The sequence below is a fragment of the Salmo trutta genome, chromosome 28, assembly GCF_901001165.1.
Source record: "Salmo trutta chromosome 28, fSalTru1.1, whole genome shotgun sequence".
NCBI lineage: Eukaryota > Metazoa > Chordata > Actinopteri > Salmoniformes > Salmonidae > Salmo > Salmo trutta.
This window is the reverse complement of record NC_042984.1, coordinates 29,055,840-29,068,728: the sequence shown is the minus strand read 5'-3', so window position 1 is coordinate 29,068,728 and position 12,889 is coordinate 29,055,840. Positions and strand designations below refer to the sequence as shown.

General features: G+C 43.8%; 1 protein-coding gene across 3 annotated transcripts in view; it reads left to right on the top strand.

Moving 5' to 3' along the window:
• Nucleotides 1–12,889, top strand: part of LOC115165958 (rho GTPase-activating protein 39-like) — an 83,430-nt gene that overhangs the window by 35,907 nt on the left and 34,634 nt on the right. The gene's annotated exons all lie outside the window — the stretch shown is intronic.

The window sequence follows — 12,889 nt, the reverse complement described above, 5'->3', positions numbered from 1 at the left end:
TGATCCCACCAGCGTTCTAAAGGCTAGACTTACTATATTTATTTCTCAACTTTCTAAAGGCTAGACTTACTATATTTATTTCTCAACTTTCTAAAGGCTAGACTTACTATATTTATTTCTCAACTTTCTAAAGGCTAGACTTACTATATTTATTTCTCAACTTTCCTAATATTAAGCAAATTGCTTCTCTTTAAAACAGGAGTAAAGCCTACCTGGCTGGCATGAAAATTAACCACGGGAAAAGCATCCTTCATTCGCTACTTAAGTGCATAGATGACATGTCTCCCCCCCCCCCCTGCCCCTGTTCAATACAGGTGCATGATAATGGTCCATTCTAAATTAAAACAAATTTCACACATATATTATTTAGTATATGTAAAGACAAGATTAAATTAAGAATAGTGTGATGGGAGACAATATTAGCCTTTCACTTGTGATTGATATATTATCACTTGTGAATGATGCCCAGCATAGGGCAAGAAACAACGCAGGCTTTTTGTTGTTGTGACTTTTTCAAATCGTAGTTGCACACTTCATGTAGCCTAGACTATATGTTTTCATTATTTTTGTATCACAACTAAAGTGGCCAAATAACTCTAATTAAGCACATTAATCCGCTTTACAACGGGGGTAGAGCCTAACTGGCATACATACGCAGGGCGTGGGTTTCACCATAAAAATGCACCTTTATAATAAAAGCATTACATGCATAATTGCATTCGTGGTCACTTTTGAGAATGGTATTTTCCTGCTAATGGAACATTCATGCTTATAGCCTAATGCTGTGTGCGCATGGCTAAGCTTAAAATGTGAAGAAATAGCCTAATCGTTTATCAACATTTTAAGCTACACGTTCTGATCTGTCGCATTAGCCACATTGCTTAAAACAGTTTTTTTTGATGCTAGTGGTTGTATTAATCTGGGATCTATCGCATCCCACAACTGTCCCAGACTATGTTTGGAATATTTATTTCTTGCACAGAATAGCATAGCCAACTTTTGTACTATGGGGGATAGTAGATTGACATAGGCTAGTGCTTTTGCTGTTCGTTAGGCCTACTCATCTTGTTGGCTGACGAAAAGTAAATGTGGACATGTCTTCCATTATCTTCAATATGCGCCTCGGATAAGCACACGTGCAGTTGTGTCCCTGATGTCTCTGTCTTCACTTGTAGCCTGTGAGAAAGACCCGATCACGTGACTGAGAATCATGTGAGTGAGAGGTGATTCGAGTCATGTGAGTGAGAGGTGCTTCGAGCCATGTGAGTGAGAGGTGATTCGGCACGCAGCCGAGAGAAGGGAATTATAGTTATTATATTCAGCCCAAGGGCACAACAGCCACTGGCCACAAAAGGCATGGATTTTTTTAGGGGGCATTACGGCCACACAAAGGGGATGCAGCTTGGAAATTCGAGGCATTATCAAGTGCTTGTCAAATTGTGAATGAGAGACTGATGAAGTGTGTACAGCCTGCGCAAGAAACAAAGCAGAGTTCATGCCTTTCATGGTACTTTTTAAAAATCATATTTTGAGTCGCATCATGCAGCCTTAGAATGTATTACAAATGTAAATATATAGCCCAACATTTGTATCACAACTAAAGTTGCATAAATTAAGCATATAAGAGTACCCTTTTCTTTGTTAACCGCTCAACACAGAATAGCACTCCATCAAAGCGTTTCGAGAAAATATCCTTTCTATTTTATTCAGCTATCTTCAATTTTATTCTTCATACTATAAAATAATATAAAATAGCGGCATGGAATTCTAAGCAAATCTTGTCTGCTAAATGAACAAGTGTAGCCCACAAGACATATCACCAGGGGTCTCTTCACAGTCCCCAAGTCCAGAACAGACTCTGGGAAATGCACAGTACTACATAGAGCCATGACTACATGGAACTCTATTCCACATCAAGTAACTCAAGGGAGCAGTAAAATCAGATTTAACAAAACAGATACAACAACACCTCACGGCACAACGTGGGCAGTGAAGACACACACACACACACACACATTATAATGTTGTGGTATTGTGGATTTGATATTGTTAATTTGTCTTGGCAGCAGCTAATAGGGAATCTAATGAATACTAAATACTAGCCTGACTCACCCCTAGATACAGTAGAAACTCTGTCCACGTAGTTGTGGGATTCCTCCTTTAGTCTACTCTGCTGTTGCTTCCAGGAAGGCTGACTCCGCAGCCGTATGGATCTCAGTGTCAGTTAGCTGGGCTTATCCCCTCCTTCATCTACAGACGTATTACTGTGGATTAAGCCTCGTGCCGTGCTCAACCACATGGCTCTGTCATTTCACTTTTGCCTGGCTTCAGCCAGCACTGCTCAGCCTTATCTCCTGACTTGCCTAGTTAAATAAAGGTTAGATAAAAAATGTCCAAAAAATCGACTCTATATCACATACGTGAGACGGCTCTCCTTCCTCCTCCAGTTAAATACTGTACGGCCGACTCTCGCAGGTGCTGTGTCAGCTTCATTTAAACAGAGAGAGAAAACATTGAAAGAGATGGAGGAGAAGCGGGTAATATAAAATGAGATGTCTAGACGAGATAAAAATTGAGAGGTTGGAGGAGAGAGTTTTAACAGATAGAGTCACAGAGGAGGCAGAGAAAAGCGGTTTGAGATAAACGAGGACAGAGAAGGAAGGATGGTCAGGGACATGGAGGATGTCCTCAGTGTTTTGGAGCGCTGTCGGTGTTGATGAACATGAGAGGCCTGCTAGAATGAGATTGTCTGCAGATGATAATGGAATTGTTTAATCGCGATGTCTTTGGTCAAATCTGCCCATGTGTGTACAGGCTGAAAACTCTGGGTTGGGCCCATCTTGACGATCCGTGTAGCTGCTAACCTCAGGGGCCAGGCTAGATCTGAGCCTGTCTGTCTGAGCACGGGCCAAACTGTCAGCATTGCAGTCTATACAATTTAGCACAAGCTAACTTGGTTTAATCGCTAACTTTGAGCCAAGGCAATTTCTGTTTTGCTAACTGACACTCAGGCTAGCTTGGAGCTAACTTAGTGATTAAATGAGTGAAGAAAATAGTTTCTGTGAAAGTTCCCAGAAAATTTGTTAGGTTAGCAGCAAATATTCTCATAAAAAAAAACAGTCCAGTCGTGCTAATAATCATAGAATGTTTGTATGAAACATTTGCCTAATGTTGCAAGAACATTCCTAGTTCTGGGAAGTTTCACAGAAACAATTTAGCTAGGAAAACATTACTGGTACATAGTGTTATTACATTACCTGGAAACCGAATGAAAAGTGTTGGGGAATGTTCTGTGATGGTTGCTACAGATGTGCACAAAATTGATTTTGTTATCAAAAAAAGTATTTGTTTTGGGATGTTATCATCCTAATGTTAGATAAAACCCTATCGGGTTCTGGGAATGTTCTGAGAATGTCCCCGGTTTGCTGGGCTTACTACTACATAACACTTATTACGATTTAAGCTATGGCTGATTCTGATTGCTAGGCTAACTAAGAGCACATTTTGCGGTATGAAAGAAAATCCGATGAAGTTTTGGGATGGAGGTTACATTTTGCATATTTTTTGCAGCTTTACACATTCTTCTCAGCTTCCCATCTCTTTCCTGTGTGGGACATGACAGAGTGTGCCTTACGTCTCACCTCTGGGAGTGAACGACTCACATGGTAGCCCTCAACACATACAGTCAGACTGGAAGGAGATATGCTCCAATCATGGGGAATTACTTCATATTTCCTTCTGTACCCCCTTTCTCACTTACCCTATTCAGACAGGAAATGCCCTGCTACTGTCTATCAAACAGGAGCTGTATGAGAGCTGCTATAGGAACAATTCAGGTGTCTAGTGCACTGCCTAGCATACAGCCAAATACGCTACATTGAATCGCTTCATATTTTGCCAACATGGCTGTTTTAGTTCCTCAAACAGACACTCACACACACCTGTCAGTGTTAGAGTGAGGGACCAGTAATGAGTTGTATTGATGGTTTAGACGTTACAGAATCACTTCCTCCTACGGAGTAGTTCCACACCCAGTACAGTAGGAGGAGTACCCATATAAGGACTGCAGCAAATATAGGGACTCTCTCTCTCTCGCTCACTCTCCCTCTCTGTCTTTCGCTCTCTCTCTCTCTGTCTTTCTCTCTCTCTCTGTCTCTCTTTCTCTTCCTCTCTCTGTCTCTCTCTCTCTCTCTCTCTCTTTCTTCCTCTCTCTCTCTCTCTCTCTCTCTCTCTCTCGCTCTCCCTCCCTCTCTCTCTCTCTTTCTCTCTCTCTCTGTCTTTCTCTCTCTGTCTCTCTCTCTCGCTCTTTCTCTCTCTTTCTTCCTCTCTCTCTCTCTCTCTCTCTCTCCCTTTCTCTCTCTCTCCCTCTCCCTCTCTCTCTCTGTCTCTCTCTCTCTCTCTGTCTCTCTCTCTCTCTCTCTGTCTCTCTCTCTCTCTCTCTCTCTCTCTCTCTCTCTCTCTCTCTCTCTCTGCCCCTAAGAGAAGGAATGGCTCAGAAAAGGGTACTGAGTGGTCTGGCTCCCCCATCAGTGAACCCAGAACAAGCACTCAGCCTCTTACAGACAGCTCTCCCTAAGGCCACTTACTCAGCCCTCTGCTGAAGTGGAGGTGTTGGGCTTGGGGGTCCTGCTGCCCACCAGGCAGAATGAAGACGGCTGATATGTCCAGAGGGAGGGCTACTGTTACGCCAGTTTATACAGAAAACTAATTTACCGTTAGAAAGGGGTCTATCTCTCTGTGTGTGTGTGTGTGTGTGTGTGTGTGTGTGTGTGTGTGTGTGTGTGTGTGTGTGTGTGTGTGTGTGTGTGTGTGTGTGTGTGTGTGTGTGTGTGTGTGTGTGTGCGTGCCTGCGTGCGTGCACAAACACTCACGCGTACACCCATTTGTGTGTGAAATTGAGTCAGAACCAATTCCGCTCACACACTCCATGACTCCCACGCTGAAACATGGCATTGGGTTACAGGCCCTCAGACAAGGTCTGCGTTGTATCTACGACACAGAGGTCTATTCCCCCCACATCCCTGCTTTTCATATCAGTCTGGAACGAGTGGTAGGAAAGCCCCTCGCCCCTCATTCTCTGCTTACTTCCACTGACATATACTCACATCCACTTCATGGTTAGATATATTGTGACTGAGCTCACTGTCCCAATCAGGAGAATTGCAGTGGTCCCTTCATGAGAACGTAATCCTCTCTGTGGTGAGGACGTTGTCAGGCTGTATCCTGTCTCTCCACCTGGTCCAGGGTGCCGGTGTCAGTGTGGACTCTGAAGTGTGTTAGTCATTGATTGACCTCTTATCTCATAACCTGGTGCCCTCCACAGCAGTCCAGTAAGGAGGGGAATACCTCAGCCTCCCTGGGTAAACATCACGTCACTCAGACCTCACTGGGAGTGTGTGCTGGAGAGGGGAAAGGAGGGGCCATACAAACAGCATGGGAGGTTACTGTGTGTCACTCATACAGGAAACTGACAACATAAAGGAAACACCAACATAAAGAGTCTTAACAGGGTGTTGGGCCAAAACGAGCCAGAACAGCTTCAATACACCTTGGCGTAGATTCTACAAGTGTCTGGAACTCTATTGGAGGGACGCGACACCGTTCTTCCACAATAAATTCCATAGTTTGGTGTTTTGTTGATAGTGGTGGAAAACGCTGTCTCCAGAATCTCCCATAAGTTTTCAATCTGGTTGAGATCTGGTGACTGAGACGGCCATGGCATATGGTTTACATTGTTTTCATGCTCATCAAACTATTCAGTGACCACTCATGTCCTGCTGATAGGGGCATTATCATCCTATGAGGGCATAGCCATGGTGGCCAAAATAATGCCCTGCCCAGTATTTTAATATATGACACTAAGCATGATGGGATGTTAATTTCTTAATGAACTCAGGAACCACACCTGTGTGGAAGCACCTGCTTTCAATATACTTTGTAACCCTCATTAACTCAAGTGTTTCCATTATTTTGGTAGTTGCCTGTAGAACGTAGAGGAAGGTTGGCTGGCAGTTGGCTGAATCCATTTAAAATATGTGCTGAGACACGGACATGCAAACACCCAGTGCATTCACATTACTGCCAAAGCTGAGGAAATCCTCCTTTCTTCTCTACCTCTGCTTCATATCAACATTCACAAAGAAGCAGTCTCTCCCTCTCTGCTAGCCATTGCCCCACTCTCGTGGGTGATGTCATGGCCTCTCCAGGTCATGAGTTTATATACAGTTACTATGTGTCTTAACACGTTCCCTTTCAGTTGTACATATGGACTCTGCTACTTGTTAAAACTGAAAGCTTTTTGGCACTCCTTCTCCCAGCCTGTTGGTACGGTCTAGTTTTCTCTCTTTCTTTTTCTCTCTCTCTCTCTTTTTTTTCTCTCTCTCTTTCTTTTTGACCTCTCTCCCTGTAAGGATGGGAGGAGTGTCATACCAGCCCTGGTTAACAGATTGAAACCTGTTGGCTCAGCTCAGAGTCCTCTACCCGGGGATAGGGCAATGGAATCAGCCTTAAATGGTAGCACACGTCCTCTTGTTACGCTCTCTAGACAGGCAGATTAGGAATTCTGGGATGCTGACTTGCCCAGCCCCAGTGGGTGATTGACAGTTCTCGTTAAGCCACTGGGATCTTTTCTTTGGGAAAGTTAGAACCTCACTCAAACCTCAGATTTAGCTTTCGAATTTAGTCTCTCCCTTTCCCTTCTCTGTGTGTGTGTCTGTGTTTGAACTACCTTCATCTTAGGGCCAGATCGAAATTTACGCGGGGTGGGGGGGCTGGTCCAACTCAAGGTGTCATAAAAGAATGCACCCCCCTCCCCAACATGAAAAATATTTTCACATGACCCTCCCCATGTACTTCTAAGTAAATTGCACACCCTCAACACCAAAATAAATAGACTATGTCAATCTCGACAAACAGAAAATACATTCCTCCCTCCGAATCTCCGAATGTCATTCAACTTTTTGTTTTATTTGTAACAGATGTCTCTTTCCATTCATCAATTAATTGGCCGCAGCACAGTTTGGATTTATTTATTTTATTAGTCAGTAGAAAAAATGCATATTTACACAAAGATTTTTTAAAGTAACGGGGATTGCACAATAAAGTCGGGGACTTATTTCCATTGTGATCCCTAATTTTAAACAGAAATATATACACAATTACATAGGTACAGACACATTACAGAGATAGATGAAAAATGCTCAACCTCAGATGAGTATGAGGGGGGAGGTTAAGTACAGTTCTTAAGAGCGTGTTTGGCTGGTAGCTTATTCTTTAGACGTTTGGGGCTGCTGGTGAACCATGATGTGCAGGCGTAATCAAAGTGACACTGGACTAGCGCACTTGCCAGAGTCTTTAGGGTGTCTATAGCTAGGTTTCCATCCAATTGGTGAAAGATTTTCATGCGAATATTCAAAAATATTCATAAAAACAATATTCCATTTCAGAGTTTACATTTGGCACCGAACATCGTGACAGGGAAGATTTTAATTTACCGGACATTTGAAAATTGCATGGACATTCATATGCATTCAGATCCGACCTGGAGCAGCCAGCTCCATCAATACACGAGGGATGTTGGCCTAATGAGCCACATTTACATGTCCTTAGAAACAACCTTAACAAATTACAAAAACACTATTCCTGGTGTTTCGATGTGTAGCATATGCAAAACTTTATAGCCACTCCAATACCGTGACTTTGTTGTCCTTAAACCATTTTGCCACAACTTTGGAAGTATGCTTGGGGTCATTGTTCATTTGGAAGACCCATTTGCGACCAAGCTTTAATTTCCTGACTGATGTCTTGAGATGTTGCTTCAATATATCCACATAATTTCCATTCCTCATGATGCCATCTATTTTGTGAAGTGCACCAGTCCCTCCTGCAGGAAAGCACCTGCACAACATGATGCTGCCACCCCCGTCCTTCACGGTTGGGATGGTGTTCTTCGGCTTGCAAACCTCCCCCTTTTTCCTCCAAACATAAAGATGGTCATTATGGCCAAACAGTTCTATTTTTGTTTCATCAGACCAGAGGACATTTCTCCAAAAAGCACAATCTTTGTCCCCATGTGCAGTTGCAAACCGTAGTCTGGCTTTTTAATGGCGGTTTTGGAGCAGTGGCTTCTTCCTTGCTGAGCGGCCTCCAGGTTATGTTGATATAGGACTCGTTTTACTGTGGATATAGATAATTTTGTACCTGTTTCCTCCAGGATCTTCACAAGGTCCTTTACTGTTGTTCTGGGATTGATTTGCACTTTTCGCACCAAAGTACATTCATCTCTAGGAGACAGAACGCGTCTCCTTCCTGAGCGGTAAGACGGCTGCGTGGTCCCATGGTGTTAATACTTGCGTACTATTGTTTGTACAGATGAATGTGGTACCTTCAGGCGTTTAGAAATTGCTCCCAAGGATGAACCAGACTTGTGGAGATCTACAATTCTTTTCTGAGGTCTTGGCTGATTTCTTTTGATTTTCCCATGATGTCAAGCAAAGAGGCACTGAGTTTGAAGGTAGGCCTTGAAATACATCCACAGGTACACCTCCAATTGACTCAAATCATGTCAATTAGCCTATCAGAAGCTTCTAAAGCCATGACAACATTTTCTGGAATTGTCCAAGCTGTTTAAAGGCACAGTCAACTTAGTGTATGCAAACTTCTGACTCACTGGAATTGTGATACAGTGAATTATAAGTGAAATAATCTGTCTGTAAATAATTGTTGGGAAAATGACTTGTGTCATGCACAAAGTAGATGTCCTAACCGACTTGCCAAAACTATAGTTTGTTAACAAGAAATGTGTGGAGTGGTTGAAAAAGGAGTTTTAATGACTCCAACCTAAGTTTATGTAAACTTCCCACTTCAACTGTATCTATGGGATCCACTGGATCTGGATGTAATTGAAGGGGGGGGGCAGAAGGGGGAGAGATAAAAGTGATGGATGATTGGGCTGAAAGCTTGGGGTGATAAATTGCCTGTTTCCCTACCTCATACCACTTCAGTTGACCCTGAGAGAAAGACCTCAATACTAGACGGGAAGGATTTGTCAATGGTGTGATTGGTATTTGTGAAAGACTTTCTTGGAATATATACTGTACGTCCTCTTTGTGTGTGGGCTTATTTGTGTGTGTGTGTGTGTGTGTGTGTGTGTGTGTGTGTGTGTGTGTGTGTGTGTGTGTGTGTGTGTGTGTGTGTTTATCTGTGCCCTAATCAGGCTTTTGCTGTGTGGGGGGGTCGTCCCCCTTTCCTGTGACATATGGGTCTTCTCCCTGGCTTAGCGCCCACCCATCCTTTTGTTTGGTCACGCTGGTCACTATATACCAGCCATGGATGAAGAACAGGCAGTGTGACATTCACTTGTTTGTTTTGTGTGTTGTTTATTTATTCTGTACATCCCTGGTTGAAGCTGAGGTGACCTGGTGACTCGTTGATACAGATATCGTTCTCTGAAATGGTGAGTGCTTTCATACTGAGAATCATAATGCTTTATTTCATCTTTGATTCTGGGAATTTGTTGAATGTACAGTAGATAAACGTACATGTGTTTTTGTTATTGAGAGTGAACTGGGACTTTAAATTGGTGTATCATAGTGTATAATAGTGTATAATCGTTATAATGTTGGTTCTGGGGATGGCTTTGTCTGTGATTTAGAAGGCATTCCCACTTCTCATGTTTGAAGAGGACACGGCTATACTGGAGGTGCTCAGAAAGAACATGTGGCCCTCGGCTCCTCTCGTCCTCCACAAAGAGGATTTGGGTTTGGAAATGGTAATCTGGGAAGTGCATTCTGGTATTATCTCCCTCCGTACGGGCAAACCTGGATAGATTAGATGGTCGGTGTAAACATCTTTCATTTCCTCAGCAAGAGAACAAAGGGTGAGATTACGCCAAGCTGTTTTACACAGAGAGATCAAAGGAGCCAGCTCAGTTGCTGTTGCCAATGTGGACCAAAACAGCCCACATCACAACAGTGGCTCTGTCCTATTTTTATAAACACACTACTCAGCTAACGGTAGAGACATAGGACCACAAGACCTTACGAGGGTTTCATGTTATTTTAATTCACCTATTTTTTTGAAAATATGTTATATTTTTAAATCCCCAAACCAAACACTAATCCACTGAGTACCATGTGAAGTTGTCTCTTCATTCGGAGTGTGGTTGTTGTCGTTTCTTTGTGTGTGTAAAGTAGGTTTTCTTTTCACCCGGAGTTGATATTGTCTGACCTGATCTAATCGGTAGAAGAGTTTCCTCTGTGCTGCAGGTCCCCTGTTCTCCCTGAGAGGTTATCTCTGTCTTTATTTCTCTATCTCTGCCATAGAGACACTTCTCAGCCTGCCTGGGCCCTGTATCCTCCAGAGGGGTATTTTACGTAACAGGTTTGAGGAGTTAGAGAGTTGACTTTGGTCGACTCTGAGTTCAACTCGGGATAACCGGATAGCCAGGTACATTTCTATGGCAACGAATCCTTCAGAACTAACGTGCTCCCGGGCCTTGCTTATGCACGCACAGCTCGATTCCCTCCCTCTTGCAAAGATTGCGTCATCGTCCCCTTCATTTGAGGAAGACTGATTTAAATATTTTATTAATGAAATGTTTTAATGTGTTAAAAAATAGTCCTGTTAAAATATATCACCTTACAACATTTAGTAATGACCGGATGCATTTGAAGCTTCACGCACAGTAAAACTTTTGTATGACATAATATATTTATTTTATTGATAGGAGTGGGGGAAAAAGGTGCTTGTGCATTGATAAGCACACCAAAGACGGCATTAACGATATGTAATAAAAGAAAGACAGCGCTTCTAATAGCCTATTTCACACCATAGGCTGCTGAATTTGCAAGATAACTTTTCTTTCATTCTGATTAAACACAAATTAAAATGTGGCTCTGATTCGCCCGGGGATTGATGTTTCAGCATTGTCTCAATGAAGAGTTTGGCGGTCGACTAGCCACGTGGGACGTGAACGTGCAGTTACAAGCCTGCTAGAGGTAGTGGCAGGCGGACGAGCAATATCCACCGTCGTAGTAAGGATGAAGCCTGAGCTTGAATTTGAAGCTAACTGAAGCTGGCTAGCTTCAGAAAACCCTGAGTAGATCTAGCTTTCTTCGTAGGATACCCCTCTCCTGGCTTATCGGTTTCTGTGGGATCTCTCCTCTCTATACGCCCTTCTGTGATTGGTAGAGAGATCTGGTAGCCCTAAAAGTGCCCTGTGTGTGGTAGGATATCAGACTGACTGTCTGTGTGGCAGCAGGTGGCACAGGTGGACATGCCTGCTACCCTCTGCCACCCCAGTGACCCGTGGAGGGGCGGCTGGGTTGCTGATGGGCTCACTTGGCATGGGATGGCTTGCAGACAGGGATGTGTTGGGACGGGACTGTGCCAGGAGGCTTCTTAGTGGGATTAGGTGTGTTGATGGTGAAGCATTCCTACTAGGTCAACCCAATGAGCTGTTTCTTACAACAGACAGGTCCAAACGGAAACCCTCACCTGTTTAAAACATGTTCTCTTTCTGCGTGACAGTTTCATAGTGGTGACATCATCTCCCAGGGTTCTCTGCTCTGCTGCTCGGTAGTCAGTCTTCTTTACTGCGCTACTGACAAACGTGAGCAGAGCTGTTAGACCAGGAAGAGATTTCACTCTCTCACTCTTTCTGTCTCTCTCTCTCTCTCTCTCTTTCAGTTTTTTTCTTTCTCTCCCTCTCTGTCTTCCTCACTCTATCTGCGTGTGTGTATGTGTGTGCGTGTGTGTGTGTGTGTGTGTGTGCGTGCGTGCGTGCGTGTGTGTGTTTATCCTGGGCATGGGGCCCACGGCTGCGGTGGGGAGCGTGGCCCACTGTGCTCAGCTTAGCTTTATCAGGCTGTTGAACAGGAAGAGATACCCTATCAGACTCAGAGGGAACCAACAGGCTGCTCAAACACAATGTTCCACCCAGGCTGGGGCTAGCCAGGCTGGGGCTATCCAGGCTGGGGCTATCCAGGCTGGGGCTAGCCAGGCTGGGGCTAGCCAGGCTGGGGCTAGCCAGGCTGGGGCTAGCCAACTACACTCAACTCCACCATTTACCAGGAAGTTGAGAGGAGACTAGAGTGGGAGGACTGGAGCACCGACGTCACATAAAATGACGTTTTTTATGAGAAACTTCTGATTACAGCATCCAAACAATAACAATGTCCTGTGTATTTGCAGATGATTCTTTGGGTGCTGAAATTAGTCGTTTTTCATAAAAACTTCATTTTATGCGACGTCGTAGCTCCAGTCCGCCCACACTAGTCGCCTCGCTACTTCATGGTAAATGGTGGAGTGGAGTATAGTCTGCCAGTTTAAACACAGCTCTCTTTCCTGTATTTCTTTCTTTCTGTATATTTTAATGGGCATGGTTATTGGATGTTTCATGGCTGTGTACCCCCTGCCAGGATGGCACTATAGACTAACAGAGTGGTGACAACGAGAGGTGGTGCATCTACAACACTCTATCCGGTACTACTGAATCGGTTCTGTTTATACTCTTTATTATACTCTTTATACGACAGACAATTAAACCCAGTCTAGTTTCCGGCTAAGCCTAGATGGCACCGTCCCAAAAAGCTGTCAAGTCCCCTTCTGTCAGCTGTCTTATCCTCTTCCTTTAATTCTCTCAGTCTCTCCTTTATACACTGTGTCTTAGAAGAACATTAGAAAAGTGGAGAACGCAATAACTGAACTCAGTCCTCATAGGTTGTGTATGTGGTGCGTGTGTGTGTGTGTGTGTGTATGTGGTGCGTGTGTGTGTGTGTGTGTGTGTGTGTGTGTGTGTGTGTGTGTGTGTGTGTGTGTGTGTGTGTGTGTCTGTGTCTGTGTCTGTCTGTCATGGGCTGCCCTACTGTACATAAAGTGACAGAGGAAT